The sequence below is a fragment of the Eurosta solidaginis genome, unplaced genomic scaffold, assembly GCF_040869045.1.
Source record: "Eurosta solidaginis isolate ZX-2024a unplaced genomic scaffold, ASM4086904v1 ctg00002011.1, whole genome shotgun sequence".
Classification (NCBI taxonomy): Eukaryota; Metazoa; Arthropoda; class Insecta; order Diptera; family Tephritidae; genus Eurosta; species Eurosta solidaginis.
In genome coordinates, this window is record NW_027137376.1 from 7501 (window position 1) to 23052 (window position 15552).

Genomic DNA, 15552 nt, shown 5'->3' on the forward strand with positions numbered 1-15552 from the left:
TGTTGCTTCATTTGTACTTTATTGTAGTATTTAATTTTACAATTATTTATTGAATAAAGAATTTTCGTTCTCTTGTATATTTAAGAACGATATTTATTCATTTTGGTATTTCAGTAATAAAATTATTTTTATATACCATACATTTACTTAAATTTCCATTACATGAAACATATACATTTATTATAAAATGTATATCTTTTCTATGATATGAAATATAAAATTTCATTTATATCGAATTTATATTAATAAAATATTTTAAAAAGCATCTGCTTGCTTCTTGATGATGAGTAAAGTTAACATACAAGTTTTTTTAGAAACACATTGAAGTCAAAATTTTCATACATGTTATTTTTTATATGTGCGCGGCCGCAACACATTTTAACAGTATTTTGAAAATTTTAAAACTTTCATATATGTACTACTTAGTACTTGTATGAGAAACTTTCTCATACTAAAATTTGACAGTTAGTTTAGAATATGAAAACCAATATATGATCAACATTTTCTAATTTAACTAACAGTCTTACTAGGAATTATATCAAATATCAACACTTGATGTATTAATATTTGATTTAATAAGCTTAAATTTGCTTATTTTTACTTAGTTTTGCTTAGCTAAAACTAATTTTCATACATTTTTATATGTGTGCGGCCTCAGTGCAATGTTACCTCCTTGCACTTCATTGGTCGCAACACATTTTTCGTATGAGAAATTTTCTCATACTAAAATTTGACTGTTAGTTTAGAATATGAAAACCATTATATGATCAACATCTTCTAATTTAACTAACAGTCTTACTAGGAATTATATCAAATATCAACACTTGTTGTATTAATATTTGAGTTAATAAGCTTAAATTTGCTTATTTTTACTTAGTTTTGTCTTCACTTTTTCATTTCTGCTAGGAAACTTTCATACAAGCAACCATTTTTATAGAGTACTTGTTGCCGCAGCTCTAACAAGCGCCTCTAAAATTTGACTGTTAGTTTAGAATATGAAAACCATTATATGATCAACATATCCTAATTTAACTAACAGTCTTACTAGGAATTATATCAAATATCAACACTTTGATGTATTAATATTTAATTTAATAAGCTCAAATTTGCTTATTTTTACTTAGTTTTGCTTAGCTAAAACTAATTTTCATACATTTTTATATGTGTGCGGCCTCAGTGCAATGTTACCTCCTTGCACTTCATTGGTCGCAACACATTTTTCGTATGAGAAATTTTCTCATACTAAAATTTGACTGTTAGTTTAGAATATGAAAACCATTATATGATCAACATCTTCTAATTTAACTAACAGTCTTACTAGGAATTATATCAAATATCAACACTTGTTGTATTAATATTTGAGTTAATAAGCTTAAATTTGCTTATTTTTACTTAGTTTTGCTTAGCTAAAACTAATTTTCATACATTTTTATATGTGTGCGGCCTCAGTGCAATGTTACCTCCTTGCACTTCATTGGTCGCAACACATTTTTCGTATGAGAAATTTTCTCATACTAAAATTTGACTGTTAGTTTAGAATATGAAAACCATTATATGATCAACATCTTCTAATTTAACTAACAGTCTTACTAGGAATTATATCAAATATCAACACTTGTTGTATTAATATTTGAGTTAATAAGCTTAAATTTGCTTATTTTTACTTAGTTTTGTCTTCACTTTTTCATTTCTGCTAGGAAACTTTCATACAAGCAACCATTTTTATAGAGTACTTGTTGCCGCAGCTCTAACAAGCGCCTCTAAAATTTGACTGTTAGTTTAGAATATGAAAACCATTATATGATCAACATATCCTAATTTAACTAACAGTCTTACTAGGAATTATATCAAATATCAACACTTGATGTATTAATATTTGAGTTAATAAGCTTAAATTTGCTTATTTTTACTTAGTTTTGCTTAGCTAAAACTAATTTTCATACATTTTTTATATGTGCGCGGCCTCAGTGCAATGCTAGTTTGCACTTCGTTAGTCGCAACACAAAGTTTTCATACGTTTAAGTGTTTTTACCTTGCATTTCGATAGTAGAAACACATTTTTGAAGTATTTTGAAAATTTCAAAACTTTCATATAAGTAGATGTTGGTACTTGTATGAAACTTTGTCAGTGTCAGTTAGCTACGCTTAGTGGTTTTGTATGGCTGACCAAAGTTTTCATACATTACCTAAAATTGTTTTCTGACTCGCTCACCTCACATGGCGAAAAATGTATGAAGATACAAACTTTCATACAAGTACAAGATACAAACTTTCATACAAGTACAAAGTTTCATACAAGTAGAAACTTTCATACAAATACAAACTTCCAAACAAGTACAAAGTTTCATACAAGTAGAAACTTTCATACAAGTACAAACTGTACTTGTATGGAAGTTTGTACTTGTATGAAACTTTGTCAGTGTCTTTTAGCTTCGCTTAGTGGTTTTGTATGGCTGACCAAAGTTTTCATACGTTTAAATGTTTTTAGCTTGCATTTCGTTAGCAGCAACACATTTTTTAAGTATTTTGAAAATTTCAAAACTTTCATATAAGTAGATGTTAGTACTTGTATGAAACTTTGTCAGTGTCTATTAGCTACGCTTAGTGGTTTTGTATGGCTGACCAAAGTTTTCATACGTTTAAGTGTTTTTAGCTTGCATTTCGTTAGCAGCAACACATTTTTTAAGTATTTTGAAAATTTCAAAACTTTGATATAAGTAGATGCTAGTACTTGTATGAAACTTTGTCAGTGCCTGTTAGCTACGCTTAGTGGTTTTGTATGGCTGACCAAAGTTTTCATACGTTTAAGTGTTTTTAGCTTGCATTTCGTTAGCAGCAACACATTTTTTAAGTATTTTGAAAATTTCAAAACTTTCATATAAGTAGATGTTAGTACTTGTATGAAACTTTGTCAGTGTCTTTTAGCTTCGCTTAGTAGTTTTGTATGGCTGACCAAAGTTTTCATACGTTTAACTGTTTTTAGCTTGTATTTCGTTAGCAGCAACACATTTTTTAAGTACTTTGAAAATTTCAAAACTTTCATATAAGTAGATGTTAGTACTTGTATGAAACTTTGTCAGTGTCTCTTAGCTTCGCTTAGTGGTTTTGTATGGCTGACCAAAGTTTTCATACGTTTAAGTGTTTTTAGCTTGCATTTCGATAGTAGCAACACATTTTTTAAGTATTTTGAAAATTTCAAAACTTTCATATAAGTAGATGTCAGTACTTGTATGAAACTTTGTCAGTGTCTGTTAGCTACGCTTAGTGGTTTTGTATGGCTGACCAAAGTTTTCATACGTTTAAGTGTTTTTAGCTTGCATTTCGATAGTAGTAACACATTTTAGAAGTATTTTGAAAATTTCAAAACTTTCATATAAGTAAATGTTAGTACTTGTATGAAACTTTGTCAGTGCCTGTTAGCTTCGCTTACTGGTTTTGTATAGCTGACCAAAGTTTTCATACGTTTAAGTGTTTTTAGCTTGCATTTCGTTAGCAGCAACACATTTTTTAAGTATTTTGAAAATTTCAAAACTTTGATATAAGTAGATGCTAGTACTTGTATGAAACTTTGTCAGTGCCTGTTAGCTACGCTTAGTGGTTTTGTATGGCTGACCAAAGTTTTCATACGTTTAAGTGTTTTTAGCTTGCATTTCGTTAGCAGCAACACATTTTTTAAGTATTTTGAAAATTTCAAAACTTTCATATAAGTAGATGTTAGTACTTGTATGAAACTTTGTCAGTGTCTTTTAGCTTCGCTTAGTAGTTTTGTATGGCTGACCAAAGTTTTCATACGTTTAACTGTTTTTAGCTTGTATTTCGTTAGCAGCAACACATTTTTTAAGTACTTTGAAAATTTCAAAACTTTCATATAAGTAGATGTTAGTACTTGTATGAAACTTTGTCAGTGTCTCTTAGCTTCGCTTAGTGGTTTTGTATGGCTGACCAAAGTTTTCATACGTTTAAGTGTTTTTAGCTTGCATTTCGATAGTAGCAACACATTTTTTAAGTATTTTGAAAATTTCAAAACTTTCATATAAGTAGATGTCAGTACTTGTATGAAACTTTGTCAGTGTCTGTTAGCTACGCTTAGTGGTTTTGTATGGCTGACCAAAGTTTTCATACGTTTAAGTGTTTTTAGCTTGCACTTCGTTAGCAGCAACACATTTTTTAAGTATTTTGAAAATTTCAAAACTTTCATATAAGTAGATGCTAGTACTAGTATGAAACTTTGTCAGTGTCTGGTAGCTACGCTTAGTGGTTTTGTATGGCTGACCAAAGTTTTCATACGTTTCTTAAAATTGTTTTCTGACCTGCTCACCTCACATGACGAAAAATGTATGAAGATACAAACTTTCATACAATTACAAGATACAAACTTTCATACAAGTACAAAGTTTCATACAAGTAGAAACTTTCATACAAATACAAACTTCCAAACAAGTACAAAGTTTCATACAAGTAGAAACTTTCATACAAGTACAAACTGTACTTGTATGGAAGTTTGTACTTGTATGAAACTTTGTCAGTGTCTGTTAGCTTCGCTTAGTGGTTTTGTATGGCTGACCAAAGTTTTCATACGTTTAAGTGTTTTTAGCTTGCATTTCGTTAGCTGCAACACATTTTTTAAGTATTTTGAAAATTTCAAAACTTTCATATAAGTAGATGTTAGTACTTGTATGAAACTTTGTCAGTGTCTGTTAGCTACGCTTAGTGGTTTTGTATGGCTGACCAAAGTTTTCATACGTTTAAGTGTTTTTAGCTTGCATTTCGTTAGCAGCAACACATTTTTTAAGTATTTTGAAAATTTCAAAACTTTCATATAAGTAGATGTTAGTACTTGTATGAAACTTTGTCAGTGTCTGTTAGCTACGCTTAGTGGTTTTGTATGGCTGACCAAAGTTTTCATACGTTTAAGTGTTTTTAGCTTGCATTTAGTTAGCAGCAACACATTTTTTAAGTATTTTGAAAATTTCAAAACTTTCATATAAGTAGATGTTAGTACTTGTATGAAACTTTGTCAGTGTCTGTTAGCTTCGCTTAGTGGTTTTGTATGGCTGACCAAAGTTTTCATACGTTTATGTGTTTTTAGCTTGCATTTCGTTAGCAGCAACACATTTTTTAAGTATTTTGAAAATTTCAAAACTTTCATATAAGTAGATGTTAGTACTTGTATGAAACTTTGTCAGTGTCTGTTAGCTACGCTTAGTAGTTTTGTATGGCTGACCAAAGTTTTCATACGTTTAAGTGTTTTTAGCTTGCATTTAGTTAGCAGCAACACATTTTTTAAGTATTTTGAAAATTTCAAAACTTTCATATAAGTAGATGTTAGTACTTGTATGAAACTTTGCCAGTGTCTGTTAGCTACGCTTAGTGGTTTTGTATGGCTGACCAAAGTTTTCATACGTTTAAGTGTTTTTAGCTTGCATTTCGTTAGCAGCAACATATTTTTTAAGTATTTTGAAAATTTCAAAACTTTCATATAAGTAGATGTTAGTACTTGTATGAAACTTTGTCAGTGCCTGTTAGCTTCGCTTAGTGGTTTTGTATGGCTGACCAAAGTTTTCATACGTTTAAGTGTTTTTAGCTTGCATTTCGATAGTAGTAACACATTTTAGAAGTATTTTGAAAATTTCGAAACTTTCATATAAGTAGATGTTAGTACTTGTATGAAACTTTGTCAATGCCTGTTAGCTTCGCTTAGTGGTTTTGTATGGCTGACCAAAGTTTTCATACGTTTAAGTGTTTTTAGCTTGCATTTCGATAGTAGTAACACATTTTAGAAGTATTTTGAAAATTTCAAAACTTTCATATAAGTAGATGTTAGTACTTGTATGAAACTTTGTCAGTGCATGTTAGCTTCGCTTAGTGGTTTTGTATGGCTGACCAAAGTTTTCATACGTTTAAGTGTTTTTAGCTTGCATTTCGATAGTAGCAGCACATTTTTGAAGTATTTTGAAAATTTCAAAACTTTCATATAAGTAGATGTTAGTACTTGTATGAAACTTTGTCAGTGTCTGTTAGCTTCGCTTAGTGGTTTTGTATGGCTGACCAAAGTTTTCATACGTTTAAGTGTTTTTATCTTGCATTTCGTTAGCAGCAACACATTTTTTAAGTATTTTGAAAATTTCAAAACTTTCATATAAGTAGATGTAAGTACTTGTATGAAACTTGTCTGTTAGCTTCGCTTAAATGGTTTTGTATGGCTGACCAAAGTTTTCATACGTTTAAGTGTTTTTAGCTTGCATTTCGATAGTAGCAACACATTTTTTAAGTAATTTGAAAATTTCAAAACTTTCATATAAGTAGATGTTAGTACTTGTATGAAACTTTGTCAGTGCCTGTTAGCTTCGCTTAGTGGTTTTGTATGGCTGACCAAAGTTTTCATACGTTTAAGTGTTTTTAGCTTGCATTTCATTAGTAGCAACACATTTTTTAAGTATTTTGAAAATTTCAAAACTTTCATATAAGTAGATGTTAGTACTTGTATGAAACTTTGTCAGTGCATGTTAGCTTCGCTTAGTGGTTTTGTATGGCTGACCAAAGTTTTCATACGTTTATGTGTTTTTAGCTTGCATTTCGTTAGCAGCAACATATTTTTTAAGTATTTTGAAAATTTCAAAACTTTCATATAAGTAGATGTTAGTACTTGTATGAAACTTTGTCAGTGTCTGTTAGCTTCGCTTAGTGGTTTTGTATGGCTGACCAAAGTTTTCATACGTTTAAGTGTTTTTAGCTTGCATTTAGTTAGCAGCAACACATTTTTTAAGTATTTTGAAAATTTCAAAACTTTCATATAAGTAGATGTTAGTACTTGTATGAAACTTTGTCAGTGTCTGTTAGCTACGCTTAGTGGTTTTGTATGGCTGACCAAAGTTTTCATACGTTTAAGTGTTTTTAGCTTGCATTTCGTTAGCAGCAACATATTTTTTAAGTATTTTGAAAATTTCAAAACTTTCATATAAGTAGATGTTAGTACTTGTATGAAACTTTGTCAGTGCCTGTTAGCTTCGCTTAGTGGTTTTGTATGGCTGACCAAAGTTTTCATACGTTTAAGTGTTTTTATCTTGCATTTCGTTAGCAGCAACACATTTTTTAAGTATTTTGAAAATTTCAAAACTTTCATATAAGTAGATGTTAGTACTTGTATGAAACTTTGTCAGTGTCTGTTAGCTACGCTTAGTGGTTTTGTATGGCTGACCAAAGTTTTCATACGTTTAAGTGTTTTTAGCTTGCATTTCGTTAGCAGCAACACATTTTTTAAGTATTTTGAAAATTTCAAAACTTTCATATAAGTAGATTTTAGTACTTGTATGAAACTTTGTCAGTGTCTTTTAGCTTCGCTTAGTGGTTTTGTATGGCTGACCAAAGTTTTCATACGTTTAAGTGTTTTTAGCTTGCATTTCGTTAGCAGCAACACATTTTTTAAGTATTTTGAAAATCTCAAAACTTTCATATAAGTAGATGTTAGTACTTGTATGAAACTTTGTCAGTGTCTGTTAGCTTCGCTTAGTGGTTTTGTATGGCTGACCAAAGTTTTCATACGTTTAAGTGTTTTTAGCTTGCATTTCGATAGTAGCAACACATTTTTTAAGTATTTTGAAAATTTCAAAACTTTCATATAAGTAGATGTCAGTACTTGTATGAAACTTTGTCAGTGTCTGTTAGCTTCGCTTAGTGGTTTTGTATGGCTGACCAAAGTTTTCATACGTTTAAGTGTTTTTAGCTTGCATTTCGTTAGCAGCAACACATTTTTTAAGTATTTTGAAAATTTCAAAACTTTCATATAAGTAGATGTCAGTACTAGTATGAAACTTTGTCAGTGTCTGGTAGCTACGCTTAGTGGTTTTGTATGGCTGACCAAAGTTTTCATACGTTCCTTAAAATTGTTTTCTGACCCGCTCGCCTCACATGACGAAAAATGTATGAAGATACAAACTTTCATACAAGTACAAGATACAAACTTTCATACAAGTACAAAGTTTCATACAAGTAGAAACTTTCATACAAGTACAAACTTCCATACAAGTACAAAGTTTCATACAAGTAGAAAAAAGTTTCATACAAGTTCACTTGTATGAAAGTTTCTACTTGTATGAAACTTTGTACTTGTATGAAAGTTTCTACTTGTATGAAACTTTGTACTTGTTTGGAAGTATGAAACTTTTTAATACGTTGTTGTTGTTGTTGTTGTTGTTGTTGGTGTTGTTGTTGGTTTTGGTGTTGTTGTTGTTGTTATATTGAACATTTTTATTAACAAGTAGAAAAAAGTTTCATACAAGTAGAAAAAAGTTTCATACAAGTACAAATTTCCAACCAGTACAAAGTTTCATACAAGTAGAAAAAAGTTTCATACAAGTAAAAACTTCCATACAAGTACAAAGTTTCATACAAGTAGAAAAAGTTTCATACAAGTACAAACTTCCATACAAGTACAAAGTTTCATACAAGTAGAAAAAAGTTTCATACAAGTAGAAAAAAGTTTCATACAAGTACAAACTTCCATACAAGTACAAAGTTTCATACAAGTAGAGAAAAGTTTCATACAAGTAAAAACTTCCATACAAGTACAAAGTTTCATACAAGTAGAAAAAGTTCCATACAAGTACAAAGTTTCATACAAGTAGAAAAAGTTTCATACAAGTACAAAAGTTTCATACAAGTACGCTTGGAAACCCTCACATGACCAAAAATGTATGAAAAATACAAGTTTTATAATGTGTTGAATTTTTACCAATAATACCATGTTGGTTTCTTTAGTAAACTAACTAGGCAATATCATCGAAAATATGATAAATTGTCCATATTGAATTTTTCATATATTTTCTGTCAAGTGAGGTAATAATTTAATATTTTTATACTTATATGAAGATTTTCCTTTGTACTTATATTAATAAAAATGTTCAATATAACAACAACAACAACAACAACACCAACAACAACAACAACACCAACAACAACAACAACAACAACAACAACAACAACAACAACAACAACAACAACAACAACAACGTATTAAAAAGTTTCATACAAATAAGGTAATAATTTAATATTTTTATACTTATATGAAGATTTTCCTTTGTACTTATATTAATAAAAATGTTCAATATAACAACAACAACAACAACAACACCAACAACAACAACAACAACAACAACAACAACGTATTAAAAAGTTTCATACAAGTAAGGTAATAATTTAATATTTTTATACTTATATGAAGATTTTCCTTTGTACTTATATTAATAAAAATGTTCAATATAACAACAACAACAACACCAAAACCAACAACAACAACAACAACAACAACAACGTATTAAAAAGTTTCATACTTCCAAATGTTCCATATTGTTTTTAGCTTGCATTTCGTTAGCAGCAACACATTTTTTAAGTATTTTGAAAATTTCAAAACTTTCATATAAGTAGATGTTAGTACTTGTATGAAACTTTGTCAGTGTCTGTTAGCTTCGCTTAGTGGTTTTGTATGGCTGACCAAAGTTTTCATACGTTTAAGTGTTTTTAGCTTGCATTTCGTTAGCAGCAACACATTTTTTAAGTATTTTGAAAATTTCAAAACTTTCATATAAGTAGATGTTAGTACTTGTATGAAACTTTGTCAGTGTCTGTTAGCTACGCTTAGTGGTTTTGTATGGCTGATCAAAGTTTTCATACGTTTAAGTGTTTTTAGCTTGCATTTCGTTAGCAGCAACACATTTTTTAAGTATTTTGAAAATTTCAAAACTTTCATATAAGTAGATGTTAGTACTTGTATGAAACTTTGTCAGTGTCTGTTAGCTTCGCTTAGTGGTTTTGTATGGCTGACCAAAGTTTTCATACGTTTAAGTGTTTTTAGCTTGCATTTCGTTAGCAGCAACACATTTTTTAAGTATTTTGAAAATTTCAAAACTTTCATATAAGTAGATGTTAGTACTTGTATGAAACTTTGTCAGTGTCTGTTAGCTTCGCTTAGTGGTTTTGTATGGCTGACCAAAGTTTTCATACGTTTAAGTGTTTTTAGCTTGCATTTCGTTAGCAGCAACACATTTTTTAAGTATTTTGAAAATTTCAAAACTTTCATATAAGTAGATGTTAGTACTTGTATGAAACTTTGTCAGTGTCTGTTAGCTTCGCTTAGTGGTTTTGTATGGCTGACCAAAGTTTTCATACGTTTAAGTGTTTTTAGCTTGCATTTCGATAGTAGCAACACATTTTTGAAGTATTTTGAAAATTTCAAAACTTTCATATAAATAGATGTTAGTACTTGTATGAAACTTTGTCAGTGTCTGTTAGCTTCGCTTAGTGGTTTTGTATGGCTGACCAAAGTTTTCATACGTTTAAGTGTTTTTAGCTTGCATTTCGTTAGCAGCAACACATTTTTTAAGTATTTTGAAAATTTCAAAACTTTCATATAAGTAGATGTTAGTACTTGTATGAAACTTTGTCAGTGTCTGTTAGCTTCGCTTAGTGGTTTTGTATGGCTGACCAAAGTTTTCATACGTTTAAGTGTTTTTAGCTTGCATTTCGTTAGCAGCAACACATTTTTTAAGTATTTTGAAAATTTCAAAACTTTCATATAAGTAGATGTTAGTACTTGTATGAAACTTTGTCAGTGTCTGTTAGCTACGCTTAGTGGTTTTGTATGGCTGACCAAAGTTTACATACGTTTATTAAAATTGTTTTCTGACTCGCTCACCTCACATCACGAAAAATGTATGAAGATACAAACTTTCATACAACTACAAGATACAAACTTTCATACAAGTAGAAACTTTTCAGTACTTTCATAAGTACAAACTTCCAAACAAGTACAAAGTTTCATACAAGTAAAAACTTTCATACAAGTACAAACTGTACTTGTATGGAAGTTTGTACTTGTATGAAACTTTGTCAGTGTTTGTTAGCTTCGCTTAGTGGTTTTGTATGGCTGACCAAAGTTTTCATACGTTTAAGTGTTTTTAGCTTGCATTTCGTTAGCAGCAACACATTTTTTAAGTATTTTGAAAATTTCAAAACTTTCATATAAGTAGATGTTAGTACTTGTATGAAACTTTGTCAGTGTCTGTTAGCTTCGCTTAGTGGTTTTGTATGGCTGACCAAAGTTTTCATACGTTTAAGTGTTTTTAGCTTGCACTTCGTTAGCAGCAACACATTTTTTAAGTATTTTGAAAATTTCAAAACTTTCATATAAGTAGATGTCAGTACTTGTATGAAACTTTGTCAGTGTCTGTTAGCTTCGCTTAGTGGTTTTGTATGGCTGACCAAAGTTTTCATACGTTTAAGTGTTTTTAGCTTGCATTTCGTTAGCAGCAACACATTTTTTAAGTATTTTGAAAATTTCAAAACTCTCATATAAGTAGATGTTAGTACTTGTATGAAACTTTGTCAGTGTCTTTTAGCTTCGCTTAGTAGTTTTGTATGGCTGACCAAAGTTTTCATACGTTTAACTGTTTTTAGCTTGTATTTCGTTAGCAGCAACACATTTTTTAAGTACTTTGAAAATTTCAAAACTTTCATATAAGTAGATGTTAGTACTTGTATGAAACTTTGTCAGTGTCTCTTAGCTTCGCTTAGTGGTTTTGTATGGCTGACCAAAGTTTTCATACGTTTAAGTGTTTTTAGCTTGCATTTCGATAGTAGCAACACATTTTTTAAGTATTTTGAAAATTTCAAAACTTTCATATAAGTAGATGTCAGTACTTGTATGAAACTTTGTCAGTGTCTGTTAGCTACGCTTAGTGGTTTTGTATGGCTGACCAAAGTTTTCATACGTTTAAGTGTTTTTAGCTTGCATTTCGATAGTAGTAACACATTTTAGAAGTATTTTGAAAATTTCAAAACTTTCATATAAGTAAATGTTAGTACTTGTATGAAACTTTGTCAGTGCCTGTTAGCTTCGCTTACTGGTTTTGTATAGCTGACCAAAGTTTTCATACGTTTAAGTGTTTTTAGCTTGCATTTCGTTAGCAGCAACACATTTTTTAAGTATTTTGAAAATTTCAAAACTTTGATATAAGTAGATGCTAGTACTTGTATGAAACTTTGTCAGTGCCTGTTAGCTACGCTTAGTGGTTTTGTATGGCTGACCAAAGTTTTCATACGTTTAAGTGTTTTTAGCTTGCATTTCGTTAGCAGCAACACATTTTTTAAGTATTTTGAAAATTTCAAAACTTTCATATAAGTAGATGTTAGTACTTGTATGAAACTTTGTCAGTGTCTTTTAGCTTCGCTTAGTAGTTTTGTATGGCTGACCAAAGTTTTCATACGTTTAACTGTTTTTAGCTTGTATTTCGTTAGCAGCAACACATTTTTTAAGTACTTTGAAAATTTCAAAACTTTCATATAAGTAGATGTTAGTACTTGTATGAAACTTTGTCAGTGTCTCTTAGCTTCGCTTAGTGGTTTTGTATGGCTGACCAAAGTTTTCATACGTTTAAGTGTTTTTAGCTTGCATTTCGATAGTAGCAACACATTTTTTAAGTATTTTGAAAATTTCAAAACTTTCATATAAGTAGATGTCAGTACTTGTATGAAACTTTGTCAGTGTCTGTTAGCTACGCTTAGTGGTTTTGTATGGCTGACCAAAGTTTTCATACGTTTAAGTGTTTTTAGCTTGCACTTCGTTAGCAGCAACACATTTTTTAAGTATTTTGAAAATTTCAAAACTTTCATATAAGTAGATGCTAGTACTAGTATGAAACTTTGTCAGTGTCTGGTAGCTACGCTTAGTGGTTTTGTATGGCTGACCAAAGTTTTCATACGTTTCTTAAAATTGTTTTCTGACCTGCTCACCTCACATGACGAAAAATGTATGAAGATACAAACTTTCATACAATTACAAGATACAAACTTTCATACAAGTACAAAGTTTCATACAAGTAGAAACTTTCATACAAATACAAACTTCCAAACAAGTACAAAGTTTCATACAAGTAGAAACTTTCATACAAGTACAAACTGTACTTGTATGGAAGTTTGTACTTGTATGAAACTTTGTCAGTGTCTGTTAGCTTCGCTTAGTGGTTTTGTATGGCTGACCAAAGTTTTCATACGTTTAAGTGTTTTTAGCTTGCATTTCGTTAGCTGCAACACATTTTTTAAGTATTTTGAAAATTTCAAAACTTTCATATAAGTAGATGTTAGTACTTGTATGAAACTTTGTCAGTGTCTGTTAGCTACGCTTAGTGGTTTTGTATGGCTGACCAAAGTTTTCATACGTTTAAGTGTTTTTAGCTTGCATTTCGTTAGCAGCAACACATTTTTTAAGTATTTTGAAAATTTCAAAACTTTCATATAAGTAGATGTTAGTACTTGTATGAAACTTTGTCAGTGTCTGTTAGCTACGCTTAGTGGTTTTGTATGGCTGACCAAAGTTTTCATACGTTTAAGTGTTTTTAGCTTGCATTTAGTTAGCAGCAACACATTTTTTAAGTATTTTGAAAATTTCAAAACTTTCATATAAGTAGATGTTAGTACTTGTATGAAACTTTGTCAGTGTCTGTTAGCTTCGCTTAGTGGTTTTGTATGGCTGACCAAAGTTTTCATACGTTTATGTGTTTTTAGCTTGCATTTCGTTAGCAGCAACACATTTTTTAAGTATTTTGAAAATTTCAAAACTTTCATATAAGTAGATGTTAGTACTTGTATGAAACTTTGTCAGTGTCTGTTAGCTACGCTTAGTAGTTTTGTATGGCTGACCAAAGTTTTCATACGTTTAAGTGTTTTTAGCTTGCATTTAGTTAGCAGCAACACATTTTTTAAGTATTTTGAAAATTTCAAAACTTTCATATAAGTAGATGTTAGTACTTGTATGAAACTTTGCCAGTGTCTGTTAGCTACGCTTAGTGGTTTTGTATGGCTGACCAAAGTTTTCATACGTTTAAGTGTTTTTAGCTTGCATTTCGTTAGCAGCAACATATTTTTTAAGTATTTTGAAAATTTCAAAACTTTCATATAAGTAGATGTTAGTACTTGTATGAAACTTTGTCAGTGCCTGTTAGCTTCGCTTAGTGGTTTTGTATGGCTGACCAAAGTTTTCATACGTTTAAGTGTTTTTAGCTTGCATTTCGATAGTAGTAACACATTTTAGAAGTATTTTGAAAATTTCGAAACTTTCATATAAGTAGATGTTAGTACTTGTATGAAACTTTGTCAATGCCTGTTAGCTTCGCTTAGTGGTTTTGTATGGCTGACCAAAGTTTTCATACGTTTAAGTGTTTTTAGCTTGCATTTCGATAGTAGTAACACATTTTAGAAGTATTTTGAAAATTTCAAAACTTTCATATAAGTAGATGTTAGTACTTGTATGAAACTTTGTCAGTGCATGTTAGCTTCGCTTAGTGGTTTTGTATGGCTGACCAAAGTTTTCATACGTTTAAGTGTTTTTAGCTTGCATTTCGATAGTAGCAGCACATTTTTGAAGTATTTTGAAAATTTCAAAACTTTCATATAAGTAGATGTTAGTACTTGTATGAAACTTTGTCAGTGTCTGTTAGCTTCGCTTAGTGGTTTTGTATGGCTGACCAAAGTTTTCATACGTTTAAGTGTTTTTATCTTGCATTTCGTTAGCAGCAACACATTTTTTAAGTATTTTGAAAATTTCAAAACTTTCATATAAGTAGATGTAAGTACTTGTATGAAACTTGTCTGTTAGCTTCGCTTAAATGGTTTTGTATGGCTGACCAAAGTTTTCATACGTTTAAGTGTTTTTAGCTTGCATTTCGATAGTAGCAACACATTTTTTAAGTAATTTGAAAATTTCAAAACTTTCATATAAGTAGATGTTAGTACTTGTATGAAACTTTGTCAGTGCCTGTTAGCTTCGCTTAGTGGTTTTGTATGGCTGACCAAAGTTTTCATACGTTTAAGTGTTTTTAGCTTGCATTTCATTAGTAGCAACACATTTTTTAAGTATTTTGAAAATTTCAAAACTTTCATATAAGTAGATGTTAGTACTTGTATGAAACTTTGTCAGTGCATGTTAGCTTCGCTTAGTGGTTTTGTATGGCTGACCAAAGTTTTCATACGTTTATGTGTTTTTAGCTTGCATTTCGTTAGCAGCAACATATTTTTTAAGTATTTTGAAAATTTCAAAACTTTCATATAAGTAGATGTTAGTACTTGTATGAAACTTTGTCAGTGTCTGTTAGCTTCGCTTAGTGGTTTTGTATGGCTGACCAAAGTTTTCATACGTTTAAGTGTTTTTAGCTTGCATTTAGTTAGCAGCAACACATTTTTTAAGTATTTTGAAAATTTCAAAACTTTCATATAAGTAGATGTTAGTACTTGTATGAAACTTTGTCAGTGTCTGTTAGCTACGCTTAGTGGTTTTGTATGGCTGACCAAAGTTTTCATACGTTTAAGTGTTTTTAGCTTGCATTTCGTTAGCAGCAACATATTTTTTAAGTATTTTGAAAATTTCAAAACTTTCATATAAGTAGATGTTAGTACTTGTATGAAACTTTGTCAGTGCCTGTTAGCTTCGCTTAGTGGTTTTGTATGGCTGACCAAAGTTTTCATACGTTTAAGTGTTTTTATCTTGCATTTCGTTAGCAGCAA